A 19,877-nucleotide genomic window follows, 5' to 3' on the forward strand; every position below is an offset into this window, starting at 1 on the left:
AGAAGATCAACATCATCCAGAATAAGCATGTTTGCCCACCACCAGCACCCCAAAGGCCAGCACGAGCCTGCCACAGACACTAGAGTTCCAGTTTTCACTGATCTTATTCAAATAAAAGGTCAGTTAATTGCTTTTTAAGGGAAATGCTCTTTTCTACTATTTTGTAATATATGTAACACAAAATTTGCCTTTTAAGTGTGTAACTCAGTAGTATTACATTCATAACATTGGGCAGCTATCAATATTTCTAGAAACGTGAGTCACCCCAAACACTATTGCTTTTAATTTGTATATTCTTTGAGCATTTCTTCACATCACTACATTTACTTGTCATTCTTTTCTTGTTCACCATGAGAAAGCAGATTAAACTACTAACAGAAGAGAAACTCTAAGTACTAATATAGAACCATTGCTTGGATTAAGGCAACCTCAAATATGAATCCTAGATCTTGCTTCATCGGCTGGGTGACCTCAGGAAAATTACTCTCTCTGAGCTCTGATTCCCTTACCTATTGAATGGAGCCAAGGGTTCTGACCCTTCTAGAATCTTCTAAATATTATATGAGCTCATATATGTAAAGGACAATCACCATTCCCAGTAAAACAGTATGAATGGTATATACCAAATATAAATAGTATATACCAACTAGCATTCTTACAATTAATAATATAGTTTATGATGCTTAGCTAGCCATTTCAGCTCAATCTGCCCCGACATAAATGATGGACAGCCGACCTACAATACAACAGCACTGTCCTTTTTACCAACGGACCAAGTGTCAAGATTTGATAGAGGAAGAAACAGGATTGAAAAATAATTTCAATGCAGAGCCAGAGAGAGAAAAAAGGAAGGTCTAACTGCACTGCAACAGTAATCTTAAATGAGGGATAATCCCAGAGCCAGCAGACAAGGGTGGGAGGAGCTAGGTGGGGAGAGTCCCATTCCCAAGCTGCCGGAGTGCACATTCCCCAGCAGGAGGAGGAATTGGCTTTTGGTACCTTCTGCCCTGCTGTGGAAGAGATGCTCTGCCACTCTGATGGGCTTCAGCATCTCAAGGGGCTGCCAGACTTGTTTGGGGTCCGTTTTTTTAAATGCTGGGCTTATGTTAATACATGTTTAAGGTCTGGATCTCTTCTCTTTAACTGTCAACACTAATACACACAAAAAAAAACAAAAGTGGGCAGAATTCACTGATGATGTGAGGTACCCATCGGTAGTCTTTTTTGAAACATGAGTCAGTTTTGCTTCCCACTGTTATTACCGTGTGTCCTGTTACCAGCAGCAAATACCTCAATCATTTCATGAAGCTTGCCAAAATGCAGAAAGGACTGAAACAAAGCAAAACAAAGAGATGGTATCCACATGTAGGAAAAGAAAATATTTTCAATGCAAAAAAAGCTATTCCAGTAGAATAAGCTTACGGCATTTGCATAGGCTTTTTCTGCAGTTTAATTCAGCTGTTCACTAGTATTTGAGACAGAAAGAAAAAATCGTCCCTGCTTAAGTAGTTTTGAAGTATATTAATATTCTTTTTGCCTATGTAACTGTTGTACTTCTGCTTTTCAGAATATCTAAATGCTTACTGAAAAAAAATATGAGCTTTGGGTTAGAAAAGAATATTTATAAATCCTTTCCCAAAAAAAGCAAGTGGGAGTGGAAATTTGAAAGAGGACCGCCTAATTCAGCACTAAAACCAGTGTAAGAAGCAGTGTGTGTGTGTGTGTGTGTGTGTGTGTGTGTGTGTGTGTGGTACAAAATGAGCTTTTCAAAGGGCTGGGAGGTGGATGGAAATGTTTGCTTAGCTCCTCTGAGGAGAAGAGAAAAGGTGCTGGGAACTCTTGTTTCTTCTTTAGAATAATTTGGATGGGATTTTTGATGCAGAAAAGCTTAAAGAAACAAGAATATCCATTCTGTGTGGTGGAAAATTTCTGAAAAAATTTGCTTTCTTCAAACAAGGTATGTCTGATTTGTTACTAAGCTATGCATATAGTTGCTTTCCATCCATTATTATAAAACATTAAAATGTCTTTGCCATTAAGAAATTAGAATGCATACTTTAAGTAATCAGTCTGTAAATTTCAGTTTCAAGAGAGTTGGGATGGGAGTTGGTGGCAGTCGGCTTCCTTGTAAACAGCTACTATTATTTATACGTATGTTATAAATAATATAGATTATAAATAAATTATGCTAAAATATTAATATTAGGACTAGGGTTCCACTGTTTCTTTAAACCACCTAAATATGTTTAAATTAAGTTGAAAAGTATAACATTTTTGTAAAACTTTAAAAGAAAGATGTGTACATTTTTCTTGCCTTTTTTCTACTCTGCTTCCTACATGGACTGCAATAGCAGTATAGCAAGTTGTAATGGTGTATGAAAAGCGGTATGAGAAATGGGCACATTTATGCTAAATCAAAAGAGAAATTATTGAATGGGAGCCTTCACTTCTCTTCATTCAGGCAGATCTCCGTGGAATGTGGCTAGATGTGCAATTCTGTGTCATGTTTACTCGGGAGGCATTTCTAGGCTGAACGCTTCTGTTACTGAAAAGTCCAAGAAGGGGCTGGCTTTGTTAAGTCTACCATTGTAGCTCACCTTTGCACAGGAAGACAGGATAGAAAAATCTCTTTTAAGCATGATTTGTGTCGAACCAGTATAAACATGAAATGCCTCCAGCACAGGTTAATCAAACAGGAAAAGAATGAACAATTAGAAGTGATCTTTTGCTCCAAACACCCACAGTGTCTTTGCCATCCCCAAACCAAAGTAGTATTCAACATTTTCTTGGGGTTTATTGTAAAAATAAAACCAGGCATTCTTGGCCATGGTGGTTGTCCAAAAATGTATCCGCTAAGAAAATAGTGTTTTGCCATTACGATGTGTTGCAATAAATTTGGAAGCTTTGGTGGTAAATTTCTGAGGTTGTTTTTCCCTTGGTCTCTTGAAAGATGGAACGCCCTAGACCAAGCCAAGATCAAACAATGTTTGTTTGTGTTTTCCTCTGGGTGTATTTAGCCACAAGTGGAGACTATACCGATAGGAAAGCTGCAAGTGCCCCTCTTTTATTTATTGAATTAAAATACCCCTTTTGTAAAAGGGCTTTATACACAGAATTACAAGCCTACAAGTACTGCACTTTTAATTGCAATATGCCAATTTTCCAGACTGAACTTCATTTAAATATGCTTTACACTTTATCACTGAAAGGAAAATTGCTTAGGAATGTTGGAAATGCTTAATATCTATCTTGAAATAGAGTTTATGGATATAGTTTAGAAGATCTAATTCTCTTTGCCACCAAGGTACTGATCACACAAAGAAAAAGTTCTCTTGGGGAAATTCCAGCAGGTTTGAGAATGGTTTATGAAGAGCATCATGAGAATAAAAATGCTTGTACTGCCCTTGGCTGTGACTCCTGTGCACAGGACAGCAGTGTGGCTCAACCCAGGGTGCCAAGCCAGGAGTCCTAAATTACAGGAACAGCTCTGCTACTACCTCACCGTGCTGCCTTGGCAAAGATGTGTGATATGGCTTCAGTTTTCTTTCCCCCTTTGAAAGCCAGAAACAGCCATGCCTGCACATCCTCTCTCCCAGGTTTGTCATGAGACTCAATATTGAGTGCCTGTTCCAATAAGCCTTTGAAAACTGAAATGCATTTTCTCATAGATGCAAAACAAGATTTTGTTGGGAGCAGTCACTGGTCTTATAACAAGTGTGTGATGTCCTGTAGGATATTGCGGGGCTTGTGCCCATGAATGCAGGTTCCCCTCCTCTCACTTGGAGGTATGGGCAGCCAGTACAGGAGCGAACACAGGACTCCTCTGCTGCTAGAAAGGCACCTGGCTGGGTGACTCGATGTCCCTGTGTCTCCATTTCCTACATATGCAATGAAGCAATCGGATCAGTTAGCTCCTAAGTTTCCCTCCCAATATTTTGGTTTTGTGCTCAGAGTCCAGTAGCCCAATGTCAGGACCAACCAGGCCAATTTCATGTTTGAGATTGCAAAATGGAGTATCGAAACAGGGTTATAGAACTCATGATGTATTTTAAACACTTACATTTACCTAATTGAGGGGCAATAATGTCTATGAAAATGAAATTGACATAATATTCTTCACAAGACAAAGATTACAGTGTGTTCCTGTTCGTGTGTGTGTGTGTGTGTGTGTGTGTGTGTGTATGTGTTTCCATAACTCCATACTGTACTGGGGACAGTGTGGTCTAAGTTGTACGATAGATATTTTTCAACGTTTTGGTGCTTTCTGACTGCACAGTCTCTGTGGAGATCATAGCAAATATCTAAATTTGGCCTTTCACACAAGGCCAAGCCAGCTGGACCTCTTATGCCATGGGTCCTGTTGCTAGGAGTTGTCAGGCAGAAAACTCTACCACTCCTATGTGTTTACTTCACTAAGTTGCTTAAACGCTATGGGCCTCAGTTTTGTCATCTGTATAAGGGGCCTACTATTAATGTTGACTTCATAGAATTGTAGCAGGGCTTCAGCACCCAAATGTTAGTGAGTATTTTCTTTATTACATAAACAAAGAAACCATATCTGCTGTGAAATCATTCATTTGTAATCATCTTCAAATTTATAGGCATTAGCTCTTTGGCGCTGGTAAACACATCGACTTGTGGATTTCTAGTAGATTAATATAAACTGTATCTATATATTCGAAACTACCTGTCATCTCTTCATCCCGAATGTCTGAGTGAATCAGTCACTCAGCAAAGATAAGCAAAAGAGGCAACTTCTGTGATGGCTATAATCTGAGAATGCCTCACATTCCCCCTCAGTGCCTTACACCTCGTCTCCCTGTAGGCTGCAGGGGGAGACAGTAAAATCCCGGGCTTCCTGAACACAGACTGAGAGAGAGAGAGAGAGAAGAAGAGCATGCATGGCGCTGAGGAGAGAAAAGCTTCAGTCTTAAAGAAAATGGGTCAAGAGAGGAGCCAGATACCAGGCCAAGTCCAGATAAGAACCAGAAAGATTTATTTGGGAATGCTGGCTATTAAATTTTTAATGAAAAGAAAAAAGGACACTCACACAAATAAATTCAAGTCCATCTGGGACCCTCCGGGTGAGCTCAGTTTTCAGACAGGAAAGTGAAGGGTTGAGAAGCAAGGACAGCCCCTGAATGCCCCAAGTCACACGACCACAATGGGGCAAAGACTGTTTCTGTTTTGTTTGTGGCGTTTTCCATGGTTACTGCTTTTGTAAAACAAACAGTTGTGGATGCTGGCTTTACAATTTGTTTTTAATCAGCTAGAAAGTTTTCTACTTTACCAGGCTGCAAACCTTACAGAAACCCTTAGAGACGCTGTAGAACGCTCTGGGCTATCTGGGAAGCCCACAGAGCAGGCACCAGATGATGCCACCTCTAAAATGCATACATTGAGTCGTAATCTACAGAGAGCAAATCCTGCACAGTAGACGTGACTCAGCAGAAGTACAGTGACACACCGAGGGCCTTGTGGCCTGAGGGACAAAGGTGACCTGAGAAACTGGATGCCAAAGCCCTTTCCTGATAAAATCTGCAAGCCAGTCTCCCAACACAGAAGTATTAGTTTGCTTAGGATTCTATTTAGAGAATATTTTTATGTTTGGATTTCATTCTAACCTCTCTCTCTCTCTCGTTCTCTTGCTCTCCTCTCTCTCTCATATATTTAGGTCCACTTCTAATTCATAATTTTTCACTAGATTTTTGTTCAGTTCTGTGTAAGAATTAATAGTACATGGTATTCCACAGTCATTTAGTGAGATGGTACAACTGTCTCGAAGATTTCCATAATAATGGACTGAAGAGCCTTACAAATCTCAAAATATAAGTGGAAGGAACAAAATACAGATTTTCTCCCTTTCTAGGTGTCTTAGTCAGTTGGGAGAGCTATGATCAAGTACGGCAGACTGTATGGTTTAAACAGTAAATATTTCTCTTTCCCAGTTCTACAAGCTGGGAAGTTTGACATAAAGGCACTGCAAGATTGGAATTTGGTGAGGGCCCACTTCCTGGTTCATAGATGGCCATTTGTTTGCTATGTGGCAGAAAGAGCGTGAAACAGTCTCTGAGGTCCCATTTCCCCTTCATGATCTAATTGTCTCCCAAAGGTCCCACCTTCTAATACTATCATATTTGGGATTAGGATTTCAAAAAATTTTGGAGGGACAAAAGCATTCAGACTGTAGCAATTTTTCTTCCCAAAAAGTCCAACAATCAAGCCGTGGTGAGCTCTGGACAGCATCTTATTGACAGAGTTAGCTGGTTACTTTATCTCTGTTAGATCCTAAGCTAGTATTTAAGTGGGCCACATCTCACAAGATGGTGATGAAAATGATGATGGTGCCCATGACAGTGATGCTGACAGGGGTGCTGGCAATGATTAACTCCCATCCCAAAACATTTAACTCCTTTCATATACTAACTCATTTGATCCCAACAGAAAACATATCATGTGGGTTGCTGCTATGTCCAATACACAGCTTTTAAAGAACTGAGGCAAATGAGAAGTTAGTTAAGTTGCAGAAGGTTACAGTTACTAAGAGGTAGAGAGAGCTCAGCTTCAAATCCAAGAAGCCTAATTCCAAGCTGATCTTCTTAACCTAACAGGCGAGAGTTACACGTGGTCCTGGTTTTCCTATCACTGCCCCAAATTAATCTTTACCATGATGGGAAAGCACAGTTTTCCAGGCAAGTCAAATTTCTGAGTCTAATATTCTTCCTTGTAGTAGCGACACCTTGGTAAGAACGGTGGAAGAGGGTGGAGGCAAGGACTCACAGGACGCAGTTTGTTGAGAAAAGAGGAGTTTGTTGGGAAGGGAGGAGTTTTATTCCTGTCATTCTTCCATAACCTGATTGAAGAATCACTTTCCAAGTGTGCGGGGAGCCGGTGAGAGGCTGGGAACCGACTCCATCTTGTAGGTTGCTGAGTATCCGCCTCCGGTCTCCGAGGCATTTCCTTTATCTTCACTCAAAGCTTAGAGTTACATTAACAGCTTGTCACAGAAAGAATCACACTCCCTGTGTCTGGAACTCCTTCGGAAAATCACTTTCTCTAACAGGCCTCCAGTAAAAATTTCTCAAATTGTTTTCCTCAGTTGGAGGGAGGCTAAAGTTTTGTGTGGACATGTAGTAAAAATTCATTAAGAATTGCCCTTCAGGCTACAGTGAGAAGGAATTCAGTTTCTACATTTTTTTTTTTCTTCTCCGATTCAAAAGATAATACAAACCTTTTCACGGGTAGGAGGAGCTCTAAATAGTTCTCAAGAGATCAGGTCACTGGCATCTTAATGCTAGGGGAATTTACTTTTCTGGGTTCCTTTGTATCCCAGACAGAGAAAACATGCTTTGGACATAAAAACATTAGTTGGCTTGCCCAGACTGGTTTTGCTTGTACAATATAGTGAATAAATCTGTAAGCCAAAATGTGAAAGCAGTTTGGGAAACCGATATTAACAACAGCAATACAAATATTTATTGGGCCACTGTCATGTGCCATTAACTAGCCTATGTGTTTGGGAGGAAGAGTGAACCAAATAGTTTCCATTTTCCTAGAGCGGCTGATTTGGGGAAAATACATAGGGGAAAGTGCATAGCAGCAGCCTGGTGATGATACAGGCTTTGAAAGTAGGATAAGGGGCTGCGGAAAGAAGTGAGATGGGGGTGATGATTATTATTATGTGAGTAGATCAATGTGTGTGAGAGAGAGAGGAGAGAGAGAGAGGTTGAGAATGATTAAGAAAGCCAGAGAGCAACCCATGAGTTCCTGGGGGAAAAACAACCTAGGCAGGGGCAAGGGCCATTGCTAGGACCCTACGCAGGCCAGAGCTGAGGAGGCCAGGCAGTCCCGAGCTGAACGAGGACGGGAGATCAAGGGGGCCCTTGGGCCAAGCAGACTGAGGGTGCCCTCCGAGCACTCCTCAACCCTCCGTCACATGCTCTCTGAGGAGCAGGCTTTGCCTCCGCCCCGGATGAAATGGGACGAGTCCCTTAGTATTTCAGACCAGCATTTTTAAAAAGACCTTGATCAGGCCGGGGATTTAGCTCAGTGGCACCGTGCCTGCCTCATAAACTCAAGGTCTGGAGTTCAATCCCTGCTACCAAAAGAAAAAAAAAAAAAGAAAGAAATAAAAAGACCTTGGTCACATTCCACCCCGCAAATCACACCGCACATACGTGTATGTAATACTAGGTAATACTGAAAAATGACAATGTAGAGAGTTTCACCCGCACAACTGGATTTGCTCTCTGCTGAGGGAATCCTCTCTTCCCCTGCCATGCACCTTTCCCTCTCTTCCGTTTGGCTGCTAACAGCATCTCTTCGTGTCCAGAATTGAAGTGGAGGCAGGTAGGCAACATGTGACAGGAAGGCCTTGCTAGATTGGCACTTTTCCACCCTGGCATCCAGGTTTTCTAAGCCGGGCAGCGCTGACAGCTGTTTTTGTGTTCCCACAGGATACTGCTACGGGTTTTCTATGGATCCCCTTGTGTCACTGGGGACCCCTTGCCTGTAGCTCCCTGGAGGCCATTGAGTAAATCTGCTCTGGCTTGGGGTTTACAGTTCCTCTTTCAGCCCCTGAGCACCTGATGACCTCTCACCTCGGCTTTCTGCTTTCCCAGCACTCCACGCTGCTGACTCAGGCGGGACCTGAGGTGGACTTTGCCTCCCACACTCCCCTCTTCTGTAGACGACTGAACTGCAAGTCTCACACCAAGCCACCCTGCCCCGAGCCTAAGGGGACAACTGCTCATTCACTTCTTTGGGCTTCTCGGGCATCCCAGCTGGATTTCCAAAGGAGGAAACAGGGACTGGGATCCCTGGCTACTCCTTCAGGCTGTGAAAGAGGCTGTAGAGTCCAACAGAGGGACAGAGAGAGCGGAGGACAAGGATGTCTTCAGGAAAAGTCGTTGGCATTTTGCTCCCCTCTTCCCCACCCTCAGCTGCACAAGGGGAGCAGGTGACCCTCCCCACATAGATCCCCACTTCATGCCAGACTGGGAGGAGCTTCAAGGCGACCACCTCAGAAGGTGGAAGTGGTTGGCACCTGTTGTCTTGGGGCCTTAACTGAAAGCCCACTTCACACCCCAATGCCCAGTTAATGTCAGTACACGCAAATACTTGTTTAAATAGGTGTGTTACACCTGGTTAAACTTAAAAATATGCTTGTATGTCATTTTAAAAATTGTCAGAGAAAACGAGATGAGGTTTAGAATGATGGTTGTTGTTACTGGAGTGGACACTGCGCTTCTAAGACTTCCCATGAGAACCCTGACCAGCTGGTGATCACCTAGAGTCTCAGCCCTTCAGGGCGTTGAAGCAGGAGGAGGACTTGAGCTCACACCTTCAAGGCCAACCTGAGCAACAAAGTGAGGCTGTGTTTCAAAGAAAAGCAAAGAAGCCAGGACAGGAAGGCACATGTGTGTAATCTAGCACTCTGGGAGGCCGAGGCAGAAGGCTTGCAAGTTCAAGCCTGCGTAACTTAGTGACTTAGCAAGACCTTTCCTCAAAATAAAACACTAAAAAAAAAAAAAGAGCTGGGGGTGTAGCTCAGTGCAAAGAACTGAGTTTGATCCCTAGTACTGGGGTTGGGGTGGATAATGAGAACAAGAAAGTTTTCCAAGAAAAGCAAAGGGACTAATCTCACCTCGTGTAACAGGCTACTATACAGCAGGGCCAAAATCCTCAGGAGGGACAAGCAGGAGGCTCTGGAGGCTCCTTCAGAGCTGTGGTGGTCTGGGGCGGGGCTCTGGAGAATGAGGCTGGCTGGTTCCCTTTGACAGCTTGGTCCCTTGCTTCTAAATGACTCTGTTTCTCCCGTTCCCTGGCAGTTCCAGCCCTTGACCCTCCACAGCCTCAATTCCTCAGCTGCAGTTGCTCCGCCACACTCCTCACACACCTTCCTTTTCCCTAGGCTTCTGGCTGCTCTGACCCCAGCCCTATCCATGCCTGTCTCTCAGCAGCTTGGGGTGGGGGACCCAGTCATGTGAGATGAAGCCATTCTTTTCCAAGAGGCAGACACACACGTCCTACACACACACCCTCATCTTCCTCTCTCATGTGCGAAGCCAGGCCAGGCCTGAAAATGTTTTCTCTGTGCCTCAGAATTGAAGGCAGACCAAAAAGCGCAGTGTTTGCGCCAGTCAAGGCCCTAGGGATCTCAAATTTGAACTGAACCAGATCCCCAGCTCCAAATTCATAGTTGAGGTCCTTTGGCAGTCGTAAACACCAAAGCCCCGGTTGGGGGAGAACTCGCTGGGAGGAGGCCGAGGTAATCCACAGTGTCAAACACATTAGGCAAGGAAGTTTCTGATGAGAGAAATTCATTTTCCGAAGCTCCCTGGGAATCTTTGAAACCAGGCAGTTTCCAGAGTAGCCCAGAGGAGCAATTCTGGACCACCTTGTCTCCTCAGAGGTCCTCACCTCCTTCCCAGATTTAGTGCTCTTCCTGCCCCTTCCGTTACCCGGGATGAATAGCTCTTGGGAGGAGTTCTGTAGAGCTCATCTGGGGGCAGCCTGCAAACCGGTATTTTTCCCCACTGGCAATATAAGATCTAAACTACCACTTGAGAAATCTAATTACTGTTTGCAGTCTCCCTAGAAATCACTATTGGTTGAAGTCTTTGTGGATGTGGTAAGCATTACCATATGTCAGGTTCTTAATGAGGTACAAAATGATGGTCTGGAGCACACACACCAAAAAAGCCTTTCTCTTTTTAGTTCTCCGACATGTAGTAACATGCCACATGGATCAATGGCCCGGCACATAGCCGCTGTCGGACACACGTGAACTCCTCAGTCAACCCATGGCCCAGGAGAGCATCTTTGCTGTAGGATTTTCTTTGATTATATGGAGGATCAAAAGTGATCCTAGAGAAAGGAACAGGTCCCTGAGTAGCTCATGCCCTTGTCAACCAAAAGAGTACAAATGATATTTATGGGTAGTTCCTAGCTTGAAGCGTCAGTTAAGCGTAACGCTCTCATAAATACACTGAGGAACAAACATTCTCACAAATCAGGGTTTTTCACCCTGGGCTATTGGTGTGTAGGGCTGGGAGATTCTTTGCCGTGAGGACCTGGCCTGTGCTGTGGGGTGTTTGACCGTCTCCCCGGCCTCTACTCACGAGGCACCAGTCGTGCCAGTGTCCCACTCCTGCCCCAGTTGTGACGAACCAAAGTGTTTTCAAAGCTGTGAAATGTCCCCTGGCTGTGAGCTGCAGTCCTAGATATGTGAGGAACCTCCACGGCAGCATTCTGACAGCGCGCTTCCCGGCCACAGGCTTTTTTACTCCCAGCAGAGGCCAGGCATTCCCAGTGGCTGTCCTGTTCGCAGGCTCCCCGGCCACGGGTCTCCCTGGAGCCTGGCTTCAGGATTCCACGCAGCCTCTCTGGGGCCCACGCCCTTTGATGCTACCAAAGACAACCACACGCATCCCTTGTTTTGATTTTTACTACTCATCATTTCAGGGAACTAGGACATAGCTGAAACAACAAACATGAAAAGGGCCCTTAATCAAAGCTGCAAGAAACAGAAACTAATTCAAACTGGCCCAAGTAAAAGGGTCCAGAAACACCGATGTCATACACCAGAGACGCAGTCCAGCTGGACCTCCTTCAGGCTGGAAATAGGCCTGGGAAGCAGCCAGAAACGAAGGCATCCGCCCTCCCTGCTTCTCCCAGGCCCTGCACGCTGCTTCCTCCCTCTCTGTGTCCTCATCTTACACATTTATTCAGGGACCCATTGGGCCTGAGGCTCAGCACTCATTGTTTTCAAAGCTTCCAGAAGTCCCAAGGGAGACCCCAGTTGGCCTAAGGTATTTTTTTCTTGCCGATTCACCTATATTTCAGTGTGTGTTCTCTGCCTCTGACCGGATTTGAGCTGCTCATTTCAGGAATCTTGTGAGGTCAAAGTTATAAATGTAACCCAGGCATTGAAAAGTGAAGTATACTACACAAATAAGAGTGGAATTTTTATTTTATAATAATGTACTATGATTTGAGAGGCATAGTAACGCTCATGTAAGAAGTTTGACATAATAGAAAAATAAGATGAGGAAGGACCCACGCTGTGTGATCTTGAGCAAGTCATTCCACTACTCTGAATTCTAGGAACTATAGTGTGCATTTTACCTCCACAAGGAGTGCTGAGGGGGCTTTAAAAATGGCTTGTTGAGAAAACACTCTTCAGACTAGTAAAAAAGTCTGCATTATTAGAATCTTCTCTAGTCAAAACCACTCCATGGACAGGTCCTGCGAGTTAGTTAACAGAAATAATCTTCAAGCTGCAAGCTAACCAAAAGGGAAATTTTTTGTGCCATAGAACAGGTAGTCCAGAGGTGATGCTGGCCTTGAGGCACAAGGCAACCAGAGCTCTGCCTCCATTTCTCTGTGATTTTCTAGTCTGCCCTCACCCACTTGTATTAGCTTTTTCCTCAGCCTAATTTTCCTCATGGTCACAATACTGTTGCAAGCATACCTGGAACAACCTGCTTCCTTGTTTATTTCAACAAGAGAGACAGTTTCTCCATGGGATTAAAGTCTTCCTCTTCTGTTTGTATAACTCAGGACATAACCCACCAGGACTAGGAACTTGTACAAGCTGAGTATCCCAAAATGCTTGGGACTGGCAGTGTTTCTGAGGTCAAATTTTATAAAATTTTGGAATATTTGTACCTACACAATAACATATCTTAGGAATGGGATCCAAATCTAAACACAAAACTCATTTGCATGCCATGGACCACACAAACATCACCTAAAGGTAGTTTTGTACCATGTTTTTAGTAATGATGTGTATGAGACAAAATTTCTTGGTATGGCGAGTTCCAGTCTCGGTGTCTTGTCAGCATTCAAAAAGTTTTAGATTTTAGGAAAGAAAGAAATCAAACAAAATTTTCCAACTTTGAAGGAGCTCAGATTTTCCATTGTTCATTAAGGATGATCAACCTGTAATGATCACCTGAACAGAGCTACAGAAAACACCTTGTGGACAGGAAAACACCTGTGTCCATGGAGGGACCACAGCAAGGGACAGTAGCCATCCTTGGTTAGACTCGGAATCAGGATCTGTCCCAAGAGCTGGGAAGGTGCAGTTTTCCTGAATCCCCTGGCTGCATTTATTTCTCTTACCAAATTGGGGCTCTGTTCGGAAGGAGAAGAAGGGTTGGGAAATGGACACTCTGTGTATCAACATCAGTAAATAGTGTCTAGTCTGTGTCACCAGACTTGGGCCTCTTTGAAAACTTTGTGCATCCTTTAGCACCAATAAACCGAGAAAAGGCAAAGTTTCCCCTGCTACCATCCAAATTCAATACCATAAAAGAAGGGAAGACTTAGAAAGAGAAGAAAATCAGAGAAGAGAGGAAAAACTGCTTCTCTCTTGGGCTCCTTCTCTCTTTCCCTCACCTTCGAGGAAGCCTGGGGTATTCTAACGGGGACCTCAAGGTGGCTGCTGGTTCCTGGCAACAGGAGATTCAGTGTTTCAGACCCTCCCTGGGGGACTAGGATCCATGTCAAAGCTCATTACAGATCAAGGCCACCTCCACATTGCAACGCCCCGGCTGTGCCAGCCTCCTTTCCTTGCCCTACCAGATCAACCTACATCTATGCACAAGAGCTGAAGATTTACAGGCAGGCAGCGATGGAGAAAGCAAGGCTGCAGATGTGGCCTCTCCCCACTCAGAGATGTCTGTCCTCACGGGATTTTTGGCATTTTGGAAACAGAGCACAAGTTCTCATAACTATTAAATGTTTCCAGATGGATCCAGGCTCTTTCCACCTCATGGACAAAGAGTACGGTTGGGTGCTCCCCCAAGCAGTGTCCTAGGTCAGACAAACACCAACATTACATAAATCCTACATGTCTACCAGGGCAGATTTTTTCCAAGTGAGTGGTTCAAGTAGTCCTCTATGGGGCTTATTAAAAATGATGAATGCAAAAATAATTCTTAAGCCTTCCATGTCTCCCTACTGCCTAAAGTATCAATCTCACATTCTTTAGGCATGACATTCAAGGCTGACATGGCCCCTTCCCCACCCCCCACACACCTGGCTGAGCAACTCCCAGTTCCTGCAGCATTTCTGTCCCTGGGTCCTGTCCTTTCCTCACCAATCTTTCATTGTTCTCCAACCTGCCAGGGAAAGAAATTCAAGTCCCTTCCAGTCTGTGCACCTTAAGGGTGTGTGACATCCACCATTTATGGTGGTCACCTCAACTTCAGCATCTCTCAATCCTAACTGCAGCGTGGTCACCAGGGAATGTTAAAACAGTATTGACACCGACTCGGGTCAGTGGACTTGGAAGGCAGATACGTGCCTCGCTGATCTGATGTGGCCTCGGGACTGGGCATGCTGATTTGAATTCAACTCTTCTTCTTTCCAACCTTGTGATGTGCCAAAGTCCCTAACTTCTGGGTGCTTCTCCTTCCTTACCTCTAAATTAAGGCACGAAATAGTCTCTACCTTGTCAGGTTGCTGTGAGGCTTAAAGGAGCCACTATGTTACTGACCCTTAACGTGTATTCAATGAATGTTAGTTATGATAAATGCATGTCACTCTCCTTCTAGAAAATTATAGGCCATTTGATGCTACGACCTGTATCTTGCTTCTCTCTGCCTAATATATAGGACATACACAAAGTTTACTTCAGGATCATTAGGAGATGTATGAACGAAGATAAATTGTGACTTTATGAAATTAGGGAAATTTCCATGAGTTGACACTTGAAAGATTTATAAGCTGGGGGAAGGCAGGTGAGGGGTACAAAGGTATTCCGGGTAGAGCAGTACCGTGATTATGGGCCACATATAGAGAAAAGTTCAAAGGCCCAAAGGAGCTGGGAGTGGAGGAGGGGGCACATGGGAGACTGGCGGTCTGACAGTGTTGAAAGGTAAGTTGTAATGTCTCCCCCAAGGAATCTGGGCTCAACCCTGAGGAGAAAGAGAGCCCTGTGAAGGGGAGTTCTGAACAGGTGAACGCACAGTCAGACCTGTGTCGGGAGCTGGTCCTTTCAAGCTAGAGGAGAGGGGGACCTGGAGCAAGGACAGCAAGGGGCAGATTAAGAGGCAGCCGTAGCTTCTCATCAGATGCTGACACTATCTGTTATGGCTTAGGTCCTTCCCACAGAACCTTGGGACCCTCTGTGGCCTCCACCAGCTTTATGTTAATAGAATCACTGCTAAACTGGTGGTCAAAGAATGGGGGTAGCAAAAGTACTTCCTAAGTGCCTCTACTAATGTGGGCAGTTTGATCATTGTTTTGGTTTGATTTGTGTTTATTGATTTTTGAGTTATTACTATGCAAGCACAGGGTGAAAATTTAATCAGAGAATTAGACGTTTTCCCCACATCCACATAAATGATTTTTTCACTTTATTTGCCTTTTTTGTCTCTTCCTTCTTCGACAAAAGACATTCTTCTTTTACTTCTTTGATCAGCAATTTGTCCTCTTATCTGTGAATTTCAAGCATTCCTTCTAATAGAGAGATGTGAGGAAAATTCCACTTTGCTTTTTTACAGTACCGGGGATTAAACTCAGGACCTTGTGTTTGTGAGGCGCAAGCTAAACCCTGGACAGACTCCACTGCTTTCTTTGAAAAGTGTTTTACTAGTGTGTTCACAATTCATAATAAATATATTCATTGATACAAACAACACATCTTGGTCTTTATTATCTCCCTTCCCTCCCACCTCCCTCTGAACCCAGAGCCCACTTGGCATCAAAGTTCATCTTTCTGTTTTATATCATCTTTCTTTTGCTTTGACCTTTAAATTATTTACACTTTGAGTCCCACACAGAAGAAAAACCATGTGATATTTAACCCTCTGTGTCTGACTTATTTTACTTACCATTACAGACTCAAGTGCATCCATTTTTCTACAAATGACTCAAATATATCCTTCTTTATGGCTGAGTAGTACTCCATTGCATGCTTTTTCTTTTTAAAATCTCAATAAGATACAACTTGCAGATTATTTTATATACACCAAGAGACAGAAACAGCAGTACAAGATCAAGAGTCATGAAACCTGGGCTAGACTGTGTATACAACCTTGAACAAGTCATTTACCCACCCCAAGCTGCAGTTGCCTTATCTTTTTAATTGTGAATTAGGAGTAAAGCATGGTAATATACAGTCATGAGTCCAGCACTCTGGGAGGCCAAGGCAGGAGGATCACAAGTTTGAGCACAGCCTAGGTATTACCAATTTAATGAGAACTTTTCTCAAAAAATAAAAAAGAGCTGGAGATGTAGCTCAGTGCAAAGTCCCTTGATTCCATTCCTAGCACTATTTAAGAAAGGGTTATGATACAAATCCCCACTTCCTACACTAATTCAAAGTGAAGAGCATTTGTATTTACTCATTTGCTCAGAGAACACATATTATTCATCACCATGAGCCCTGCTCCAGGATCTAGGAACTGAAGCGTGAACAAGAAAGAAAAACTGAGCCCACATTCTAAACATGCCCACGAAGCTGCTTTATTTAAAAACTGAGGGGCCAAGGACTTAGCTCAGTGGTGCCACTGCCTGCCTCGTAAGCACAAAGACCCGAGTTTGATCCCTGGTACCAAAGAAAGAAAGAAAAGAAAGAAAAGTGAAGCCCACATTCTAAACATGTCCGTGAAGCTTCTTTATTTAAAAACTGTGAAGAACCATATAAATCTATAGTGACATGATTATTGATTAGCAGCTTGCTGTCTTCTCACCCTGCGTAATGAAAACTAAGTTGGCTGTGCTAATCTACTTACACTTAAGAATGTTTTCTCTCACAGTGAGGCTTCATGTGCCCACCAGAACTTCCTATTCCAGTTTCTTTCTATTACATCTCATACTACAATTCCAAACATGTACGAATCAGTAGGCGATTATTTTGTTTGTTTGTTTTTTGAGACAAGGTCTTGCTATGTAGTTGAGACTGACCTGGAACTCACTGTGTAGCCCAGGCTGGTCTCAAACTCACAGCCATCCTCCTGCCTCAGCCTCACGAGTGCTGGGATTACAGGCATGCGCCACCACGCCCGGCTAGTGGGATTCTTTTGAAAGCCCTTATTATCCTGCTTTTGCTAGAATCCTTGCGAGCTCATGAGGAATCTAGGCTCTGGGACCACTGAGCGGCCCCAGCCCCATGACCCCAGCCACCTGGAAAAGCTGCCAGACAGCGCTGACTGCCCTGTTCCCCTCCAGCCTCCCAGAGGGATGAGAGAAGGTTTGAATTTTTTTGCACCCATTTCCAGTAGTGCTCCTACATTTTAAGCAACATTGCATTAGAGAGAATGAACCCTTCGATCATTGTGCTCCCGAGAGACCAGACCGATCCTGGTCAGGTTCCATCGCTTCTGAATCGCATTAGGGCCTTGTCTCCTGCGGGATTCGAGTGTTTCCTGGAATCCCATAGGTTGTTATACGTCTATCCCAGGGTGAAAAGGTCACATCCTTCATGACTTCTAAAACTATAGGGCAGGGGCTGAGGATTTAGGTCAGTGGTTCTGGAGCCTGCCTCACAAGCTTAAGGACCCGAGTTCAATCCCCGGTACCAATAAATAAATAAATAAACAAACAAACTATAGGGCAGGTCTGAGCGTGCTCCTCTCTGCCCTCCATTTTCCCTTTAGGTGGCTATCAATAACGCTTTATTAACTTATTTTTATTAGCCATAGCTCACATGCCACAAAATATAGTACATTTAAAGTACAACATTCAGTGTTTTTTTACTGTACATATTTACAAGATTGTCTTCCTTCCTATTTTTTTTTTTAGAGAGAGAAAAGGGAGAGTTCTCAATACTTACCCATTGACCTAACAAGTATGTCCTGAGCACCTAAAACAGCAAATAAAAATCCAGCCCTCCTGGAGTTTGCCGTCTAGCGGGAGTGGGGGGGTGGAACACAAAGATGGACAAGGGAAATGAGTAAACCATAGAGTATATCGGAAGGTGATAAGTGACTTGGAGAAAAGGACAGGAGGAAAAGGATGGGGTAGGAGGGAGATTACAACTTGCCATCGGGTGGTGGGAAAATATCTCATAATTGACTCGTAGAGCAAAGATTGGAAAGAAGGGAGGGAGAATGGCATGCGTTTATCCATGGAAAGAACCATCCAGTCAGGGCAAACAGGAGAAATACAATAAGTGCAGAGTCCCTGAGATGCCAGCAATTTCCAGCAACGGCCAAGAGCCCAGGATGGCTGGGATTCAGCAAGTGAGGGGGAGAATGTGGAGTCAGAAAGATACATGGTGGTCAGTCCAAGTCAGGTAGGCTCTTGAGCCACCTACAAGGACTGCCTGCATTTTCAGTCAGGTGGGGTCCTGTGCAGAGGGGTGCGGAGAGCCAGTTTACCTGGAATAGGGCCATGTTGGTTCCTGTGTGGACTGGGCGGGGAGGAAGTGCAGTAATCCAGGTGGGCCAGCTGTGACGTGGACCAGGTGCAGCCGTAAAGAGAATGAGAAAGCGTGAGACCCTGGGTAGGGTGTGCATAGAGTCAAGGGAGCCGGCTGGTGGCGAAGATGTGAGGAAAAAAGCAGTTAGGATGATGAGATGAAACCTTCAATGGTAACAGCCCATCAGTGGGCCTGGCTGCGCTGGTCCAGCAGGGAACTTTGGTCTTCTGCACATAGCTGATAGGAAAGTTCAATATGTAGACCAGAAGCCATGTGAATTGCTCTGGAGTTTCTCAGATGAATCAAAGACCCCCGGCCAAAAAAAAATTGCTTGTTACCTCACACTATTTCCAAAATATAAGCCAGATATTTAAGCACCAAATTGGCAAGTAGATTATATGTATAATTTTATTTCTGTTTTGAAATTAGAGATTACTTCTCTATTGTGTAGCCAGTGATCAACCACCTAAATTGGGAAGTGTAACACATTACAGTTGTTGCTAGCAATTCAGTGATCCAGTGTTGATTGGGGTTATTCTCTGTGCCCAATTTGCTTGTAATAAACTTTTCATATACTGAATATTTAAGTTCACTATATTAGGTACAGTACTTTTATTAGTGTTTCAACCCTAATTTAGTAATTGCTTTTTGCTAACAAACTCTTCGTAGCACTGTGTCTAAATATTGGTGATAAGCTCTTTCTGGATCCAGCTAGAACCAGTTGCTCCTTATCTCTCTCCAAATTTCTCATTCAATGACATCACTTTAGGGGCTTTAAAATCAGCCATCATAGAAGGATTTACATCATAAAAGTGATCCCAGCACACCACCGGGAATAGCTGTGTAGGGCTGTAAATGTCAGCGTTAGGCCACACAGCCATGGACCTGGAGGAGAGGAGCCACCTGCCCCACAGAGGAGGCGTGTTTGATTATCACTGACATTGTTTAAAATTGCTAACTAATAAGGGTAATAAAAAGGAGATCAAATTTAAGGGTTTGGATTCTGTGCAATGCTCCCCCTTATCATCTGTGCCCAGGGCAGATCACTTCCACCTACTCCCCCTGCTTTCCCAAGTCTACTCCCTGCCTTGTTCTTTAATTTTTAGGCCTTAGTTTCCTCCTCTGTTCAGTGAGAATCATCAGATCTATCTCAATGGCTTAGCATAAGCATTCACGACATTATAAAGCATGCCATGCATGCTCAGTTAATGGGAGTATTAGTAAACCTTGGAGGGTTTCCTGGAAGCCTCAAGAGAAGGAAACCCCTAACAGATCCACCATTTTCACATCTAAGGTGCTTTCCATCCCTGGGCTCCACAGATTCTGAACGCCCCTCCCAGTATTCCTTCTCCCTACCTATTTCTACCTGTCTAAACTGTTCAGTCTTCACTCTTGGACCAATGGCCACCTCCTCTGTGAGGCTTTCTCTTATTCCCGTGGTTGAAATCATCTCTTTCTTCTCTTTAAAAGTCCCAGTCCTTTAGGAATCTAAAACTGCCCC

General features: G+C 43.8%; 1 protein-coding gene across 2 annotated transcripts in view; it reads left to right on the forward strand.

Annotated features, from left to right (window-relative positions):
* The first annotated feature begins 1,760 nt into the window (after nt 1–1,760).
* Vit (vitrin) overlaps nt 1,761–19,877 on the forward strand; it is a 110,901-nt gene continuing 92,784 nt past the window's right edge. For both annotated transcript variants that reach the window (XM_010611399.2, XM_033763519.1), the window contains exon 1: nt 1,761–1,957. The gene's annotated coding sequence lies outside the window, so the exon portion shown is untranslated. The remainder of the gene's footprint in view (nt 1,958–19,877) is intronic.

This window comes from Fukomys damarensis, unplaced genomic scaffold (genome assembly GCF_012274545.1).
Source record: "Fukomys damarensis isolate Sample0158 unplaced genomic scaffold, DMR_v1.0_HiC HiC_scaffold_2, whole genome shotgun sequence".
NCBI lineage: Eukaryota > Metazoa > Chordata > Mammalia > Rodentia > Bathyergidae > Fukomys > Fukomys damarensis.